The following is a 20,596-nucleotide window of genomic DNA, read 5'->3' on the forward strand; positions in this document are numbered from 1 at the left end:
TCTAGATACATATTGAATCGGCTTCATGCCAGAGATTCCCAACCCTACTTTAAACGCACCTTAAACGTAGTGCGGACAGGTATAAAAATAGTGTTCAAAATAGGGCTGCAGCTATCGAATATTTTAGTAATCGAGTAATCGACTGAAAATTCTATCGATTAATCTAGTAATCGGATAAAACTTTTTTTTTTTTTTTTGGTAAAGAGCAATTATAAATATACATGAGAGAAAAAGACATTTAATCCAATATTGAACCATTTTCAGTCAATCAGTGTCATTATTTTCGATGTACATTGTTGGAAACAGCCAACAATTGCATCTCAGATGTGAATAGAAAAAAAAAATCACTTCTTTCACTCAAAAAACTTCTAGATCTTATTAAAAAAAAACATTTCTTACCTAAAAATGTAATTACGCTTGATAACACACATCACTTGAAAGCTACTCGTTTTTCCCACGTGTTTCAATTTAATTTCCATTTGTGTCAAGCTATTTTTAAGTTCTAGTTAAGTTTTAAGTTAGTCTAAACTGTAAGTACTGATAGGATTTTGAGTTTTTGCAGTGTTCAAAATAAATGTATAATACCTGCTGTATTGGATCACATTAGGGACCAGTGCTACTTGGTGTTTTATTCAGCAATGACGACTGAGCTAAAATGGACAGTTAGCTTTATTATGTTTTAATTTTACACCCTCATCACTCTACAGCGCTGTGTTTTTGCAGATTAAATAAAACTTGTATGTAAGACACGTTAGCCACGCAAAGAAAGTGGTCATTATCAATAGAAACCTAGCCCTCGGAAGGGCTAACGTTAAGTGAGCAAGTGACAGTAACATTATATTTATTAGCAATGAGAAGTCTACTGCTTAAAGATGGCGGCTGTTTACTATCGCTACCCAGACACGACCGAGTCTGTCATTTCACATCTAGTCCTAAATGCATGCAATATTTATGAGACGCATCGGACACGACCTGCTACCACACTAGCATCATGCGGGCGTAGTTTTTAGCAACGTCGGCGTAGTTTGTAGCAGCTCTCAGCTGCAGTAAGGTTTTTTTTTTTTTTTTTTTTAATTGCTTCTTCCTCTACGCATGTGACGTCAGCACGTTGTCCCGCATTAAAAGTAGTCCGGGCAAAACGTGATGCTTAGAGCTGGCAAAATTAAACGATTCCTCGAGGTGAATAGAATTACTCGGATCAGTTTTTAAACTCGAGTTACTCGAGTTGCTCGAGTATTCGTTTCAGCTTGAGTTCAAAATAACGGAGAAAGTTATCCCTCTTAGTGTAGACGTAGCCTAAGGGCTCATTTCATTGTGTATATCTCCTGTAATCTGCTCGGTTTGTCTACTCGTACCTCCTCATACCAAGCATGTGTCAACCTTCCACTGAGCAAACAAGTTTCCCTTTCTGTCTGACTGAAGACAAATGGAGCCGATAAACGTGTCGATGTTAGTTGGCTCTTAAAGGACACCTGTGTAAACCTGTTAATTGGTGCGAAGGAGTCGGTCTCAGAGAAGTTCACGTCTCGTATTTTTGGAAAATTCTGCAGTCTTTCCGAGGCAATTTCTTGCAGCTGTCCACGAAATTACCCAAATCTGATCTGAATCGCTCTTTTGCCTTGAGCAAATGAAAGAGGCAAAATTGCAAACCCACGTTAATATATGGCGGAAAACACAGACAAGTCGGGGTGTGACAAAATATCGAAATGGGGATATATGGTGATACTTTGTATCCCAAAAGGTTATCGATATACTCTTGCAAAAATCGAGATATCATTTTAAAAAGGTGTCAATGTCTAAAAAAAATAAATAAATAAATTTTTAAAAAGGAACCAACAAGTTGCTACCAAAATCTTCCACCATAATAGTGTCTCATTGAACTCTAAGGCTGCATTGACGGTGCTTGACACCCAATCCATTTAGGCTGGGAACGTTCATTCATTCGAAACTAGAGCATTCACAGTCATTCTGTCATATTTTCAGGGCATTCATAGATCTCTTGCTTTTCATTTTAGGGCATTTCCAGGTCATTTCCTGTTGAGTTTGAGTCACTGCCTATTCATTTGGGTGATTCCCAGGTCTGTAACACAAAATGAAAAGGAAGTGACCCATAAAATACCCCAAAAACAACAGGAAGTAACTGAAAATCAACAGGTAAATGACCTTAAATGGCCCAAAATGACCTCATTGCCCGGCATTGGCTGCTACTGACGGCCATAGACGTTCAATCCGTTTGAAGTGGGAGGGATGGCAGCGAAGGAACAAATGTTCATTCGCTGCCACCCTCCCAGTTCAAATGGATTCGATGTCTACTAGTGATAAACTCATTCCAATTCACAGCAGAAGCTTGTTTTTCTCTTTACTAGTTTTGTGTAGAATATTCTAGAATGATTTCCTGACCAATGTAACGATAACCGTTGTACCGCCATATCGTCAGATCATCCTTATCGTGAGCTTTGTATCGCAAAGCGTATTTTATCGTGAGGTACCAAGAGGTTCCCACTCCTACAGACAAGACTGAAAAAGCAGTATTTTAAGCCAAAAGAACTGTTGTGTTTGATAGAACAATTTGTCTATATGCTGCCATAGCAGATTCATGGCGCATTAGGCCCCCAAACTATTTTTAATTTGCCTGTTCTACCCTGAAAACCCCGTTTACAGACGTCGCGCAACCGCTTTTGTTTCAACTCAGCCGTAAAACGAATGTAATTAAATATATTTATTATTTAAAATGTCTGTCATTTTTAGCTAAGAATCATTAAATGATGTCTAATATTTTGTTTAAAAAAAAAAAACGACTTAAAAATTATTCACTCGCATATTGTAAACTTTTAAACAAATTACGTCATAATGAAAAAAATAGCGTCTGTGAAAAAGTCACGGATATCTACCTCATAACTATCGCTTAATTGTATTTTTTTTGTTTCTGTCGCATTTTTTTCCGATATGTTAGATGATAAATAATCGATTCAAACAAAGAAAAATTGGAAAAAAAACGTTTAAAAAGATAAATATATGAAAAAGAACATCTCCACCACTCCTTGACGTCTGCGATTTCTACATCGCGACCCTTGTTATAATACCTTGTTTCACCCATAAAATCCCCCAAAAATTCAGCTGTGGCCATTCACAGCTGTGTCTTGACACTCAGTGATACATGCTACATGGAGTTTTTGGATCAAAACAAGGTCAGTACGTGATAATATCCCGTTAAAGTCATGGCGTCTGTAATTCTGCTCTCCCGTGCTCTCACCTCCAGATAGGATTTTGCTGTTAAAAAACTTTTTTTTTTTTTTTTTTTCAAAAAAGGCGCTCCTGTCTAAAATTTGTCTTCCCCCAGAAAATCGAGATTTTAAGCTTTCCAATGATTTATGACACGTGCATATCGGACAATTTTGAAAGTTGGCTAAATTGGGGGTCTCAGAGCGGAACTTCAAGACACCTGAGTGTTTTCCACCATATCTTTATCAGTATTAACACCAACACGTTTTGGGCTTTTCATCAGTCTGTCTATCATTTCACCAAAAACATTCATTCAATCGATCATTTCACGTTTGATCAGTTCCAGAGTAATCCTAAAAACGAAAGATGTCCCGATCGATCGACGTCCCGATCGATCGGGTCCGATCACGTTATTTTCAAAGTATCGGAATCGGCAAAAAAATATCGGCCATGCCTTTTTTTTAGTATACAGTATATATATATTTTTTAATTAAATCGTTTTCTGATTGTTATTTAACGTTACAGACATAATATGTTACACTTATCCAGAGTCTTTAGTTTAGGCTTAAGGTAGGGTTATCAAATTTATCCCAATAACGGCTGTAATTTATTTTTTAAAAAATGTATCATGTTAAAATATTTAACGCAAATAATGCATACGGTGCACGACCCACTGACGCATTGTCGCGCTCCATCTGTAATGGCGCCGTTTTGCCAATATAGAGAGCTAAAAGGCAGCTTAAAATGAGTAGCGTGAATTTTGGCAGCCTTTGGAGCCTTATTTTAATTGGCTAAAGCCTTACAATCCCTCTCTCTACGATTAGAAATATCATGGGAAGCAACGTGGGGAAGCAAGGTAGCAATAGACCGTAATCACCTACGTCACAAAATGACATGTCGCTGTATCCGGCCGCCATATTGTACGTCATTTTTAAGCCCTATTCTCAAAGGTTTCAATTAGTCGTGCAATTTATAGAGCAATTCATGGAAGCCCCGGTGTTATCTGACGCTGTAAACTCATTTAATGCGTTGCATAAAAGGCGTTATGTGGAAAAGCTTCAGTTTATCCATTCGCCAGATCCATATTTGATGCCTAAATCGATGTTTTTCGACCCGCTGTCTTCGCCGTCTCTGCCTGACATCTGCTACCCTGATATTTACAACTATCTTGTCCTCACAAAATCAGCCTATTCTCACAAAAGTCTGAAAAACTTTAAGAGCTTGGAGGCTTATAAATACTTCGTTGCTGGTTGGGTGAAACAGGTCCTCGTCCACGAAAATTCGGCAGGAATCTATCTTGTGCTCGGGAAGGTGAGTTACGAAATTTTCTTAACATCCACTGTCAAGTCTAATGTATTTCATGTCATTTGTCAATGGAGCTAGGGCTTTTAATGTTCATATGATTTAGCGATAGCACTCTCACTACATACATATATAATATGTAATAAATATGAAGTGCAATAGCACTACTCCAGATTGTCCCTAGTTGAATTTATTTTTTGGCTTTTGACCTCAATAGTGAAATTGTAAATTAATTGTATGACAACTGTCTTATTATCCCCTTATAATTATATATTTTCAGGTAGTTCATTCACAACGTCTGAGTGTATGTTGTCGGCGATTAGCCTAGCAATGATCTTAATTGTGGTTGTCAGCCCAAAACCCTCTAAATATATATTAAATGCATCTTACCAGATATAAAATGACTACTACATAATCTGTGGTAATCGTTTGGAGCCAAGTTTTCTCGTCGAATTGCAGCAGTCCATCTCACTCTCCTCTCCGGGTCTCTCGGAATACGGTAGAACTTCAAGTCTCTCCGTCTATCTTCTCTGTTATTGCAACCGACCGCCACACACGTCCTCACCATTTTGATTATTAATGTTAACGAGCAGAAAAACACGCCATAATAGGAGGAATTTACGTAGCGGTAATGCGTCAACACGACAAGTTGACGGACAATATGGCGCGGCGGCGTGGTTGTGACGTCATGGGAGTAGGGTCTATTGATCTTTTTCTGAACACCTTGAATTATATCCCGCCGCAGAGAAGATATATGAATTGGTAGCACTACCCACAGTCGTGGTTTCACTTGTCATGGTTCCACTTTCCATCATGCATTGGGCATGGCCTTCAGTATCATTTACTGAAAGCTCAACAAATACACTAGATGGCAATATTTAGTCACAATATACAAAGTCACAAGTCTTTTTATCCGTGGATCCCTCTCACAGAATGTTAATAATGTAAATGCCATCTTGAGGATTTATTGTCATAATAAACAAATACAGTACTTATGTACTGTATGTTGAATGTATATATTCGTCCGAGTTTTATTCATTTTTTTCTTAATGCATTGCCAAAATGTATATGATCGGGAAAAACTATCGGGAATGATCGGAATTGAATCGGGAGCAAAAAAAAAGCAATTGGATCGGGAAATATCGGGATCGGCAGATACTCAAACTAAAACGATCGGATCGGGAGCAAAAAAACATGATCAGAACAACCCTACTAAAAACTAACATTTGAAGCAGAAATGGCAAAATATGTCCCAATAGATGGTGCATAACCACACCACCAAGCTTGCAGAAAAAATTCTAATGAGAAATGAAAGTAACGCCCCGACTTTTGTTTGTCTCAAAAACTGTGCCACGTCGTTTTAAAAATAAATCTTTCATTTTTCCTCACCGCGATCAATCTCCCACCTTTTTTAATTTCACTTTTGTCATGTGCAGTTTGCTTGACGACACTTCCAATCCACATGTAGTATGACTGCATCAGTTTCCAACAAGTGAACGAAAGAAATTAATTCTCTTGAGATTGCGGATGCCGTAGCACTGTTGAGAAGTCACGGCATGCGAGGACAAAGAAAAAAAAACACTGTTAAAGGCAGTAAAGTGATTATCAATCACACAACTGCTTGCTTGTGCCCTTGACCTAAAAGATAAAGGACCACTAAACCCTAACGGAATTAGAGGTCTAGAATCATCATTATTTTTTTTTCAAACTGTGTTTGCACTAAAATCTGCTTAAAGAACAATCACTTTACCTACTTATATCAGGGGCGGAACTTAAAGGGGCGCTGGAGGTGGGACGGCACCCGGGGGGCCCAGTTTGCGGGCATAAAGTGGACGCAGTTGGGCTAGGGGAGGGTCAAACAATAAGGTAAGATAAAACACTATATTACAGCTCCGTGCATTAAGAGTTAAAATATAATTGTTTAATCAACATTTTTATGGACAGAATTGCTAGGCACAGCCGAGGCGTTGAGGGATTTCGGTTTGATGGACTCAGCACTGCATCTCTGCTTTTTCCAGATGATGTCAGGCCATTGGCTTCATCAAGCCATGATCTCCAACTCCCACTGGAACGGATAACAGCCGAGTATGAAGCGGTTGGGATGAAGATCAGCACCTCCAAATCTGAGACCATGGTCCTCAGTTGGAAAAGGGTGGCGTGCCCTCTCAGGGTCAGGGATGAGACCCTACCACAAATGGAGGAGTTCAAGTAACTTGGGGTCTTGTTAAGAGTGAGGGTAGGAAGTAGCGGAAAATTGATAGGCGGATCGGTGCAGCGTCTGCACTGATGCGGACTCTGTACCGGTCCGTTGTGGTGAAGAAGAAGCTGAGCCAAAAGGCGAAGCTCTTGATTTACCAGTCGATCTACGTTCCTACCCTCACCGACCGTAGAGCAAGAAAGAACAAGATCCCAGATACAAGCGGCCGAAATGACTCTTCCTTTGGGGTAGGGTGAGAAGCTTGGTCATCCAGGAGAGACTAAGGGTCGCTACTCCTCCGCGTTGAGAGGAGCCAGCTGAGGTGGCTCGGGCATCTGGTTCGGATGCCTCCTGGACGCCTCCCTGGAGAGGGTTCAGGGTATGTCCCACCGGCGTGAGACCCCGGGGACGACCCAGGACACACTGGAGAGATCATGTCTCACGACTGGCTTGGGAACGCCTTGGGATCCCTCCGGAGGAGCTAGTTGAAGCGGCTGGGGAGAGGGATGTCTTTCCCTGCTAAAGCTGCTGCCCCCGCGACCCGACCCCGGGGTAGATAATGGATGGAAGAGTTCAGAAGAGGACAGAAAGACTTGTAGTTCTTATAAGAAAAATGTTAGTATGAGTTATAATAATTTGATATTTAACCCTTTAACACCGAACGTGTCTGCGGCAATACAGTGTATCACAAAAGTGAGTACACCCCTCGCATTTCTGCAGATATTTAAGTACATCTTTTCATGGGCAAACACTGACAAAATGACACTTTGACACAATGAAAAGTAGTCTGTGTGCAGCTTATATAATAGAGTTAATTTATTTTCCACTCAAAATAACTCAAAATATAGCCATTAATATCTAAACACCTGGCAACAAAAGTGAGTTCACCCCTTAGAAACTACGTACTAGTGGTGTCAACAATAATCGATGCATCCCGATGCGGGGCATGGACGATTCGATTCGATGCGGGCAACAAGCCGAATCGATTCAGCTCATTTTAAAATATATACAGTGCCCTCCATAATTATTGGCACCCCTTAAAAAGATGTGTTTTTTTAGCTTCTAATATATTTTTTTAATTCAAATAATATGGGACCTTAATGGAAAAAAGGAGAAAAATCCAACCTTCAATACAAGTGCATTCATTCAGTGTGGAAAAAAATCCCACATAAAGAAAAAATGATTTGACATCAAATTATGTGTGTCACAATTATTAGCACCCCTGGTGTTAATACTTTGTACAACCTTCTTTTGCCAACAAAACAAGGTCTGGGGACTGAGATGACCATGGGAGGAGCTTGATTTTGTGTCTGGTGAACTATTTCTGTGTAGATTTGGCCATATGTTTAGTGTCATTGTCTTGCTGAAAGACCCAGCGACGACCCATCTTCAGCTTTCGGGCAGAGGGCAACAGATTTTGATTTAAAATGTCCTGGTATTTCAAAGCATTCATGAGGCCATGCACCATAACAAGGTTCCCAGGGCATTTGGAAGCGAAACAGCCCACAGCATCACTGACCCACCCCCATACTTCACAGTGGGTATGAGGTGCTTTTCAGCATGCGCATCTTTCATGGCACGCCAGACCCACTTACAGTGTTTGTTGCCAAAAAGCTCAATTTTGGTCTCACACAAAAATACACACAGTCCCAGGCTTCAACTGGCATGCGTCTTAGGATCACATTTTTCCCGCCACTGTCTGATATTGTTGTGCATACTTTACTTTCCACAAAGGATAATACGTGATTGTGTTTTAATCACCGAGGAAGAGTATACTGTACAACTGCAGGGAATGTAAAAAACTTCCCACACACCGTGACATCCACTTCACAATACGGGGAATAAAAGTCATTTTCTTTAGGGAGTATACAAAGAAATCCATCCTTAAAACATTGTAAAACAAACAATCTCTTCTCCCGCTACATCCGCCTATACAAACATGTTTAAAATTCACTCCAAGTTTTTATTGTTAAAGGTTGAATCAAATAAAAGTTTAGCATGTCTAGACTGAAAAGTCCATTCCCCGTGCACATCGAGATTTCACTATCTAGCGGGGGCTCATTAAGAGCTAAATCGCAATATTATTTATGATCTGATCAATTCGAGGCCTGCGTGTTTCTCAGCATTTTGACAACGCACTGATGGTGAGGATCATTTCTCGGGAAACCGATTGATCCGCCTCTTGTGTGAAATTATACAGCACCGCCGTGGTCCAATTAGGTTGCCCTGCACACGGTGTGATATTTTGTTTTCAACATTATTTTAAATACATTATTCATGACGTCGTGTGCATTAACAGCAGTGTTTTTTTTTTGCCTGGCTACAGTACTCAGGTGAAAAAAAAATAAAGCTTTTGATTTGTTTTTTTTCCTCTGTATTGTCACTGTTCAATGACGAGCATTCATTTGAGTTTTTTTTCATTATAGATGACATCCTTTATTTTAAAAATTATGTTTCTTGGTTATTTGTAAGAAAAAAGCTATAGTTACTGTTAGAGATGTCCGATCACGTCATTTTCAAAGTATCGGAATCGGCAAAAAAAATATCGGCCATGCCTTTTTTAATATATTTTTTTATTAAATCGTTTTCTAATTGTATTTAATGTTACAGACATAATATGTTACACTCATCCAGAGTCTTTAGTTTAGGCTTAAGGTAGGGTTATCAAATTTATCCCGATAACGGCGGTAATTAATTATTTAAAAAATGTATCACGTTAAAATATTTGACGCATTTAATGCATGCGTTGCACAACCCACTGACGCGTTGTGGCGCTCAATCTGCTCAACCTGGCGCCGTTTTACCTATATAGAGAGATAAAAGGCAGCGTAAAATAAGTAGAGTGAATTTTGGCAGCCTTTGGAGCCTTTTTTTAATTGACTAAAGCCTTACAATCCCTCTCCCTACGATTAGAAATATCATGGGAAGCAATGTGGGGAAGCAAGGTAGCAATTGATCTTTTTCTTAACACCTTATGTTATTTCCCAACGCAGAGAAAATATATCAATTGATAGCACTACGCACAGTCATGGTTCCACTTCCCATCATGCATTTGGGCATGGCTACAGTATCATTTACTGAAAGCTCAACAAATACACTAGATGACAATATTTAGTCACAATATACAAAGTCATAAGTCTTTCTATCCGTGGATCCCTGTCACCGAAAGAATGTTAATAATGTAAATGCCATCTTGAGGATTTATTGTCATAATAAACAAATACAGTACTTATGTACTGTATGTTGAATGTATATATTCGTCCGAGTTTTATTCATTTTTTTCTTAACGCATTGCCAAAATGTATATGATCGGGAAAAATTATCGAGAATGAGTGGAATTGAATCGCGAGCAAAAAAAAAAGCAATCGGATTGGAAGATACTCAAACTAAAACGATCGGGATCGGATCAGAAGCAAAAAAAACATGATCGGAACAACCCTAGTTACTATTCATTTTTCATCTTGCACCAGGTAGCTTTGAATAGTTTTGAACCTCTTTAGTAATTTAATCATTTAAAAATTGGCTTTATTTTTACTTGGCTTATCTCATACTTAATTGTATGAACTTATTGTATGTGCTGCAGATCCATGTCTTAAACCTCACACTGATCTACAATCCTGTCCTGCCTATGTTTCTGTTAATATGTCATTCTTTAGCAAGGGAGAAATACATGATTTAACCACCTTTCCTGTTCCATCAATTAATTCATAGCCGGAAGGGCTTACTCACTAGCAAACACACCATATGCAATTATATCTCCACTCAAGAATCCTCTCCTGTAGATTATGTTGATTGGAAACATATTTTTATTAACGATGTTTTTGAGAACGTTTTTGAATTCTAAATATGAGATACTTCAAAATTCATATAGATTTCACGTAATTTTCAGACTATAAGCAGATACTTCCCCCCCCCCCCCCTAATTTTGAGTCAATTGTGGCTTATTTGTTAATTTATTTGGGTGGCACAGAGTGATGCCAGGGGTGGCGCGTGTGACCTCGGGGAACATTTTTTTTTTTTTTAGCCGTACTAGAATAAAGTGTACTTGCACATCCACTCAGTGGGTGGCAGTGACGCTCTCATTTTCAAAGTGCGCGCAGTATTTTTGAAGTAAGCAAGAGCACACGGATTCACAGAAGAGACTCTTGAAGAGCTGGAGAGCTGTAAGCCATTTTCGAAAGCCGTTATTCGGCCGGACTCACGCAGCGACCCACTGTCTTCTCCGGTTCTGACGTGTCCGCCCGAGAAGTGCCATTTTCGGCTTGGGATCGTCACGACGACCGCCCTCACCTACGGTTCTCCCTCGGCCGCCAAGAATGCACTTTTTTCGGGCCGATTGCCTTTGACATTTAATTCAGTGGTAGACGAGGAAAGACCACTGTTTACGGTGTCTAAAATTGATTATAGCGGACAGCCGGAAGCCAAATCAATTAAGACGCCACTTCAAGACATTAGACACCAATCTCATTGATAAGCCGCTTGGTTGTTTTTCAGCGAAAACGTGCCGAATATTGCCAACAATCGTCCCGCTTTGTCAGTGTGATATCAGTAAACCAGTGAGCACTGTTAGCATGCTCAGTGCAAAATAACCCCACATCATTGCAAACTGGAGGTGATACTGGGAGCAGCGAAAATAAAAAACTGTCCTTCTGTCCAAAGACACTTTTTTTTTCCGGTCAAATTTTTGGGCATATTGTCCTCATGAGTTAATGTTTCTAATCAATTTGATTTTTTTTATAATTTACTGATTTTATTTTTCAGTATCACATGGTCAGAAATGTACCTTGAGTATTTTTACAGTTTGGATGTGACTTTTTTTTTTTTTTTTTAATTCAGGCAAATTGATGCGCGTAAGTTTTTTCTGTTACAAACAAAACAATGTTAATAAAGTTATACTTTATAAGTTGATCTGTTATTTTCTCTAATAGAAAAAAAAGGATACAATGTGAGGCAGAGGCGTACTTATAATAGTATTATTATAGACAAATGATACTATTTACAGTGGCGGCAGAGTTTGTGGGGGGCGCGAAACATTTACGTCTTCCTTGGGGGGGCGTAACAGAAAATAATTGAGAAGCACTGGGTTAATAGGTAACACGTTATTTGACAGCGGCGTCACATGACTGTCATTAATATGACATGACACTGTCACGGGCAGTAATGAATTCTTATGACAGTTGTCATTTAGTGTCATCCGGCAAATTATTCACTAACACCATTGTATGTCTTCCATTTCCTAATAATTGCTCCCACAGTTGATTTCTTTACACCAAGCGAAGAGTGAAGAGTTACAGAAAACGTTTGGCCTCCGCTATTGCCAACAAAGGGTACTTAACCAGCTATTGAGATGAATTTTTGGCATTGACCAAATACCTATTTTCCACCATGATTTGCAAATAAATTCTTTTAAAAAATCAAACAATGTGATTTTCTGTTTTTTTTTCCACATTCTGTCTCTCATGGTTGAGGTTTACCCATGTTGACAATTACAGGCCTCTCTAATCCTTTCAAGTAGGAGAACTTGCACAATTGGTGGTTGACTAAATACTTTTTATCCCCACTGTATGTAGTGTCCGGAATTTTAATGTAAAACTTCTTAAGGCTTTTAAGGAGCTCCAGAAACCCTTATTAAAATACAACTTGGTATTTATGTCAATAACATATGAGCATGTGTAGACACCTCTGAGTCACACGAAAGCCCAGTAGCCTGGAGCCTTATGCAAACAGGCACCCCAGATGTCACCTATCACGGAGCATCCCCGGCGAGTACATAAGCGTCCAAGTGCAACCTCTGCCTGCCTTCATCTCCCATTACAGCATGTGGGGAAAACATGGGCGGAGGTGCAATAATGGCCCAGCTTTATAGATGAGGACCAGTAATCTAGGACAGAAATTAAACTTTCATCTGCTCAAAAATAGCATTTCAACAACTCGGCTGATTCGTCTCAGCACAACAGTGCCATTTGTAAACGCGGGCATGAATTATTAACAGGGGAGCTTTTGCATATCGCTTGAAACTCATCTGACAGCCTTTGCATCTCAGCACTCTGCCCGCTGTAGCTTCTCAGGTGATGATGGAGGTGCAGCAATAACACGTTTTACTACCCTTGAATGGAAAAACAAAGAGAGAAAAACATTCATTTGAGCTGGAAGGAGGGGTGAGGGCATTAATAGAGCGTAGTGCATTATTTCATTCAAACTATTTTTTTCCCTCAAGAATATAGAGTAAGATAACCATTAGGTTTGTTATTTCAGTCACATTGTAAGCTATTCGGCCATTACGGGCTTGTTTGTGATCTTAGAAGGTGATGAACATACAGGTTGGTGGCATTAAAGGTCTAAGAGGCTGCACTAATCTAAGGGGAGAGATTTGTCTCAAAAATATTCACACAAATATTATCCGCGAGTCACACATATGTCTTGTAGATCAACAAATATAGCTGAGATTTCCACATATATTTTCAAGATCCACAATTATATCTGTGATTTTCACATGTTTTTGAAATCCACGAATATATCCGCGAAATTCACATGATTTTTTTATGTTGGGCGTGCACGTATCAAGAATCATTGCATGGAAAAATTCCAATCAGCAGCCACGTGCATTTATTTTTGAAACAAGCATCACAAGAAATGGCCAAATATTCACACACAAGCCCATTCTCGATTCACAAATACATCCGCAATTCTCAAGTAGGGATGGGCAGATCGATACCAAAATATCGATATTTCGATCTAGCGCGTTGAGTTTTAGGTATCGACCCCCAAGCAAAAGTATCGATATTTGGAATTAATATATTATATTTTCTTTGTCTATTTTTTGGGTATATTTTTGTGCACACTTTTTGTACTACTTTTCCCTCAGGCTCACACAAATTGGGAATTGTTATTTTCCTGTCCAAACTCAAAAATACAAAAGACATATTTTATTTTATTCCACAAAAAAAAAAAAAATCAGGTATAGGGACTTTAATAAAAGTGTTATGTGAATGGTTTGTTAAATATTTAGATTATTAAACTATCCTGCTTCAGACTTCAAGATTCTCAAGGAAATCCTACTGACCTAATGCTTTACTCAACCTTAATTATTTTTATTCATTTATTATTATTTCTTGTTAATTTATGTTTTGTATTTATTTTGTTTAATATTGTATTTGTTTTTCTGTGAAATATATTTTTCCATATTGTTTTGTTTCAAACAATTAAATGCTTGATTTCTTATGTTTTGTTGCTATTTATTTTTATTTTGTTAAAGGTCTGTGTCAATTATTTCAAAATCTGTTTGAAAATTGTAATAGTAGAATAAAATTTAAAAACTGCAAGTGACTATTGTTTATTGGATTTGTTTTTAATGATCTACCATTGGAGGGCGGTAACAGGCTACCATTAATTTGTTCTTTAATTAGCTCAAAAATATTTAACTTTGGTAGATTAAAATTTGATCAAATACAACGTGTAGCAGGGAAATGTTCTGTGCATATGAATTTAAGGGTCATGGTTAAAGAGTGAGACTGACTAATCAGATTTTATTGATAATGGATTGGTTTGTGAGTTTGTAGGGAAACTGCTTTGCTAGTTATTAAAAGCAGCAGTTTTTTCATTGCAATTCATATTTGACACAAAGAGACTTTTAATAGTTTTTGAGTGCTTGCTGTAGTTGTACATTAGATATCATCAGAATGGCTGAGAACTCTACAGGGTTGTGTGTATATATAATATATATAAAATATGAACTTCAGCTATCGATATCGGATCGGGATCACAATATTTGGCCTTGGTATTACTTGGTATCGGATCGAATCCAAAATCACTGGTATCGCCCATCCCTATTCTCAAGTACATAAGTGATTTTCACATGTTTTTCAGGTCTACAACTACGTCCACGTTTTTCACACGTTTTTTAAATCCACAAACATTATGTCAAATACTCAGATCATGGCACACGTTTTAATACGGAGGTGGCTTGCATTTTGTGGCTGATTGTCCACCCCTCCCCGCCGGGAGTGCGCTATACTCGGCTTATTGCCCTCTTCGTGTGCCGCGTGTTCTATAAAATTTTCAACCCCATCAGAAATGGCAACTTTGTGTTAAAAATGGCTGCGAATACAGCGATTACAAAGTAAACACTACAAACTATCTTTAAATAAAGAACTATTTACTTACATTTGATCATGGACAGACATGTAGAAAAGTTCTCCTCAGACACATCCTGCCATGTTAGCTGCACAACAACTGCACGCCGACTCTCTGTTTACGTCTTTACCATGTAGTAAAGCATTATTTTACGCCATCGTGTTGACCATGTGGCAGCTACGTGCGCCTCAGTTTTTTTGTCTGGCGGTACTTTCCAGCTGCTTCCTCGGCGGGCTCTCCCGTTCGTAGCAGGGGAACGAGCTGTAACTTGCTTGCAACCGGCCGGGTTGCCGATCAGCAAAAACAATCGACAACCCCACTGCTGCTGTGTGACATGATCCCGGGAAGTTTTGAGTGATTTTTCGCTTCGAAAGCCGAGAGTACACTTTGAAACATCACTCGGTTCGGGTTAACATGTCGGCTAGCTGTCATGCATCTTGGTTTATTTACATTCTCCGAAGCCAGGGCAGTGAAATGACAAAAGCCTGACTAACTACGGTGGCATAAAATATCGTTTGGGAGGTGCGACAGTAAAGGTGAAATCGACGGTTTTGACCATTATGGAGTAATTTTGCCATGTTGTACTGAATAAATGCATTATTTTTCATATTTCATTTCGTACAAGACTGTTATTTGTCCTGACCATCCCATTTACTTAGAAATTGGGGAGAAATATTTTGACAAAAAGAATATCCTGTAAAAATATTGGAGTAGAGAGACTGAAACAATGACATTTTGCAGATGTCTTCGTCGCATTGTCCACTTTCTGAATAATTCCCCAATGGGTTGAATTCTAAATCAGATGAAACCATGACCCTGCCGACGTTATCCTCCTGTTGGGGATGCTAGAACCCTATAATGGTAGGTGTGGCTAAACGGTCGATTAAAAGACTAATTTCTCGTCATCTGCGCTTTGCCAAATTTTTGTATATAGTCGAATTGTCTCAAAATATGATTCTAATCCACACAATAATGCTATTTAAGACTTTTTTAATCCTGTCGTACGCACTCTTTTTACTTCTATCTTTGGGGTGACTTCCTTCTGGAGCATCAGCTGTGTCTCTCACTTTACGCAAAGATGAGTACAGGAGTTAAGCTCGTTCACGTATGATTATCAACAGTGGATAGTCATAATAATACACTAATAATAATAACTCCACCACCTTTATTGACCCGTAGGAGTCAGAGGGGAGTCATAGACCGATTCCCCACCCTTAATAACAGACGGCATTTTTTTATGCTTCCATCTACCAAGTAACTTGCAATTGTAGCCATTTTCCCCTGTTGTTCTACTGTATAAAACCCACTGAAACAACAACAACAAAATCCTGTGCATCTCCTGGGGGCTAAGCCCCCCCTGTCTTTAAAACCTAGTGACGCCCCTGCACATCACTAAAAAAATGAAAAACGCGGACGTATTTGTCGCAATTCCGCATGAAAACGATGTAGTATTCATGCCAGGCCCTAGGGGGCAGTGCAGATTTACAGGGCGACAGAGAATAATGCACTTTGACCCCACCAAGCTCCCTTAGCCCGGAAAAAAATATGCCAGCCCACTCGAAGCAATGGCATTTTTAATTTTTTCAAAAAGGCTCAAAAATGGAAACATTCAACATATTTAATTTAAAAATATTATTAAAACAGTAAATTAAAGCCGACATTACGTCATATTTGCCGTTTTTAATGTTTAGTAGCACCGCTGCGCACGCCCAATATGACGTGTACGAGTGCTGACGTTATTGGCGCAGTCTCGCACCGCGGGAGCCTTTGATATGCATGCCGAGGAAGCCCCCCCTCAATCCCCCGCAATCGGATTCTTCCACTTTGGAGGCAGGATTCAGAATTTTTCGTCTTCGTCTTCCGTCTTCGCTGACACCATATGCAAGCGAGGCGAATCAGCTACTCAGTCATTGCGTCTTTGTGTAGCAGAGTCGCCATGTAAACTGCCCCTCCGTGTTCCTCTGTCTTGACAAAGCCAAAGGAGCCCTGGATTTGCAAATATTCAAGATGCTAACTGCAGCTATCCAGAGTGAAACCCCCCCTTCACATCTAGGCAGCGACTCCACAGGAGTGTGTAAGGGGGTTGTCTGCTAGATTCCTTGTTTGAGTGGTCTATTTTTTGACAAAGCCAAGTAGTCAGTTTTGTATTGGGGTCATTTGACGCCTTTTTGGTCTTTCTTTATAGCCCAAAAAAAAAAAAAAACCCTGGGACTTCCGGTGTTAAAGTGGGATTTGACAGGTGGGGGTGCCCTAAAATTTGGAGTTGCGGTACAGGGGAGAAAATTACGTACATGATGGCAAAAAGTTAATTGGCTTTATACTATATATTTTAATAAACATCCTCCTGGGAATTCACTGCCTTATGCTTGTACTTGTATATCTTTTTCAAGTTGTTTATCTCTCTTTTTATGTCCAAAAAGTGCATTCAGTCATTACAGGGAGGTAGCATACGGCTCCAGTCGAGCTTTCTGCTTCCTCTGCAGTTTGGCTCACATTATATCACCTTGTGTATACAAATTGCCAACAAAGACACGACTGGAACCATATGCCACTCATTTAGTACACAGGGATGTTTTCCCCCCTCATAATCAGCCACTTGTATGCAGCTATGTTATTTACATATTTGCATGCATGACAAATTGAGTGCAGATGTGCAGCCGGATGATGGCATATTGGTGTGTATGAAAAGTAGCATTTTTGTTTTAATATTTGTATTTTTTTAGGATCTTAGTGGGATTTTATGAACTAGCCAATAAAAAAAAGTGTGGGCAGCCTGGCTATTATTGCAAAGGGGCCACAGCTTAGGTCGTAAAAAAGTTCCCAAATCCATCACGCACAACAAAAGAAACTCAAATAAGCCTTTTAATTTCATTTTACTGCTCTAGCACACACCAAAAGAGAAACCACAACTGAGTATTTTAATATTTGACACCAGTCGGATGTTAAATCTGCTGTTTGTATTAAGCTGCGGCAAGAGGTCTCTGACCAAATTCAATTAGATATCGTATTTGCCTTCCATTTTTCTTAGTTTTCATACTCAAAAATAAGCTTGATATTATTGATTCAAGTGTGATTAAAAACTGATTGGCGGCGTTAAGAGTCGTCGGCATTTTGCAGCAGAGAGCACTAAGGGCAATAAAGGGAGATGGCCGACCGAGGTGGAAAGGCTCCAGTTCACGGAGGAGAAAATAAGCAATTTATGTGAGAGAAAAGAAGGTCAAACTCAAGACCTCTCCGAGCTTAGAGCTTTGGGAAGAGCAGGATAGTGCAGTAATATCAGTGTCACAATGGACTGGTGGCATATTTGACAATATTACAGTGATAGTTCACACTGCTACTCCTTGTAAAGATAAGTGCTAAATCCAGTCACCTGGAATTGGTGACCTCCTCCAAGGAGATTGTGGTTTTAGTCACAGTTTATATTTTTCTGTCAGCAAGAAAACAAACAGACAAGTCAGTGGGAGCCATACAAATGATTAGAAAAATGGTCATGTTAAAATATATCATAGTGTATGTTTTTTTTTTTTTTTTCAGGGCCTGAGTACTGAGTGGTGCGAGAGCCCTATTGTCATGCAAAGGGGGCAAATGAAAACGGACAATTTGGAGGCTTTAACATGCTCAAACATTTTGTGACCTTGCGAAAAACCGTAACAAAATGGCTTAACAGCGCCCCCTTTAATTTTTCAAAAAGTCCTCTCCCATTACTTTTTTTTTCAACGTAGAGAGATGAAAGTTGAGTCGATACCTTGTGCAAAACTTCACCAAAAACTCTCTTGGACCCATATCCCAAACCCAAAGGTAAATCGGGTATTTTGGATTGAATGTGCAATTTTTATCGATTTACAGGGTGCACATTTGAGACATCCTGGGGAGTTAGTTAGATCCTTTTCAAAATTGGTGAGACTGTTCATGAGACATATGAGAGCTAGCAAAATGGTGAGTTTTCAGTCACGTGCCTGACCTGGGCGGGGTGCCAAAGTTGGCCTTTTTTCGGGCCACACACCAAATTCAGTAAATGACTAAAAGCTCCTTGATGCAAGATTCAGTCTTTTTCATATCTGGCATGTATGAGAGGTATCCTGCCTGGAGACAAACACATTGAAATATTGCCCATTAGACCTGCCCCCCCTGTTGGGAACAGGAAATGCCCTTTTTTTTTACTTTCCTTTTTTACTAGACCCGGTCTACTAGACCGGCTCCTCCTCCAAGGAAAAAAAAAATCAATTGACCTCAAACCTGCATCACATAAGCCTTAAGACATGTGTTCAGGTACCAGATGAAAAATACTGAGGTTTTGTTGAAGCAGAGGGGTTAATGTAAAAATAACCGCCGTCATTTTGTCTCACCATAAATTTTGAACAGTCATATCTTGGCAGATAATTAAGATATCTACGCCAAACTTCTCGTGCTTGATGAAAGTCGTACCCTGATGGGTCCTGTTGGGGTCACTTGCATCAATACTACAGCGCCAACTCGTAGCAATAGAAAGTCACTGATTTTATTTATACATCTCCAGTTCTTTTTAGGTTGGTCAGTGTAGTTAGAAGACCTTTTGTCAAACTAAATTTTAAGGCACATGTTCAAATGTCTCTGTCTGTTGTAATGACAGCACATTTAGTCGAATTGGGCCAATTAGAAGACTCATTTAGGTTTGAATATGGGTGTGGCTGCACAGCTCAGTAGTGCCTCCTTCTTTGCAGGACCCTCTTCAATAGGTTTTTTTTCACCTAGTTGTGTGAATGTATTTTTCATCTCAGGATATACAAAAACATATTTGTCAGCCATGCCCACAACACAAAAGAGGTTCCACACAAAAAAAGAGTGAGTTTCAGCACAGGTTAGTTTCTCATGAGATGATGAGCCGAGGTACGATCCGCCATCACCCTGGGCTGCTTGCCGTCCGAGTTGCGCCAAACTACGAGGCCCAGTTCAGTCCTGCTTCCAGGCCTAGCTTATAATTATTATTCAAGAGTCATGAAGTGCTTGGATTCAAAATTGCAGCTATGTCATTCTTAAATGGATTATTGACCTATTTTGTGCTGTTTCTACAAAATTTTGACTGCGATGCAGCAAATTATGAAAATATCATTGAGTTTGGTTCACACGAAAAGCTTGTGTGAACATTCTGTTGTACTTCTCAGCTTCAATACTAGATGGAGCTACTCATTTATACAGTGCATCTCCATTAGCTCAGAGGTAAAAACTATGCATGTTGAGTTGTGGTAACATAATCGGATAGATACTTCTTCATTTTCAATAAGAACAGTCAAATGACATCAAATGGAGGCAAAGCACTTACTAAGTGCGCTAATGTGTGTGTGTACGTGTTTGTCTCCATCTGTTTGGACAGTATGGTCATTGCTCGGAGCAAAAGGGTCAAGCAGAGTGTTAAGGGGAGGTGTCGGGTTATGACAAAGAATTGTTTGTGGGGGAGGTCAAGATGAGCTTGGAGAAATAGAAGTCTCCCACAGTGGTCGTATGTGTGATGCTTGTGGTGACGTGGAACCCCTCAAGGTCAGGGAGGCTAGGCTTTTTTTTTTTTTTTTTGTCGGGATACGGCTAACGTTACAATTAACATAGCCTCTCTCTCAAGGTTGGTCACATCTCGGTTCGTCCTTCATATGTTCGACTGTGTACTGATTGTCTATTGGATCATGTGTGTGTTGAAAAAGAGTTGAAATTTATCGCAGTGCTATTTGTTTTGTGAAGAATTTTGTAGTCCATATCACATGATGATATCAG

This window comes from Corythoichthys intestinalis, chromosome 20 (assembly GCF_030265065.1).
Source record: "Corythoichthys intestinalis isolate RoL2023-P3 chromosome 20, ASM3026506v1, whole genome shotgun sequence".
Lineage (NCBI taxonomy): Eukaryota > Metazoa > Chordata > Actinopteri > Syngnathiformes > Syngnathidae > Corythoichthys > Corythoichthys intestinalis.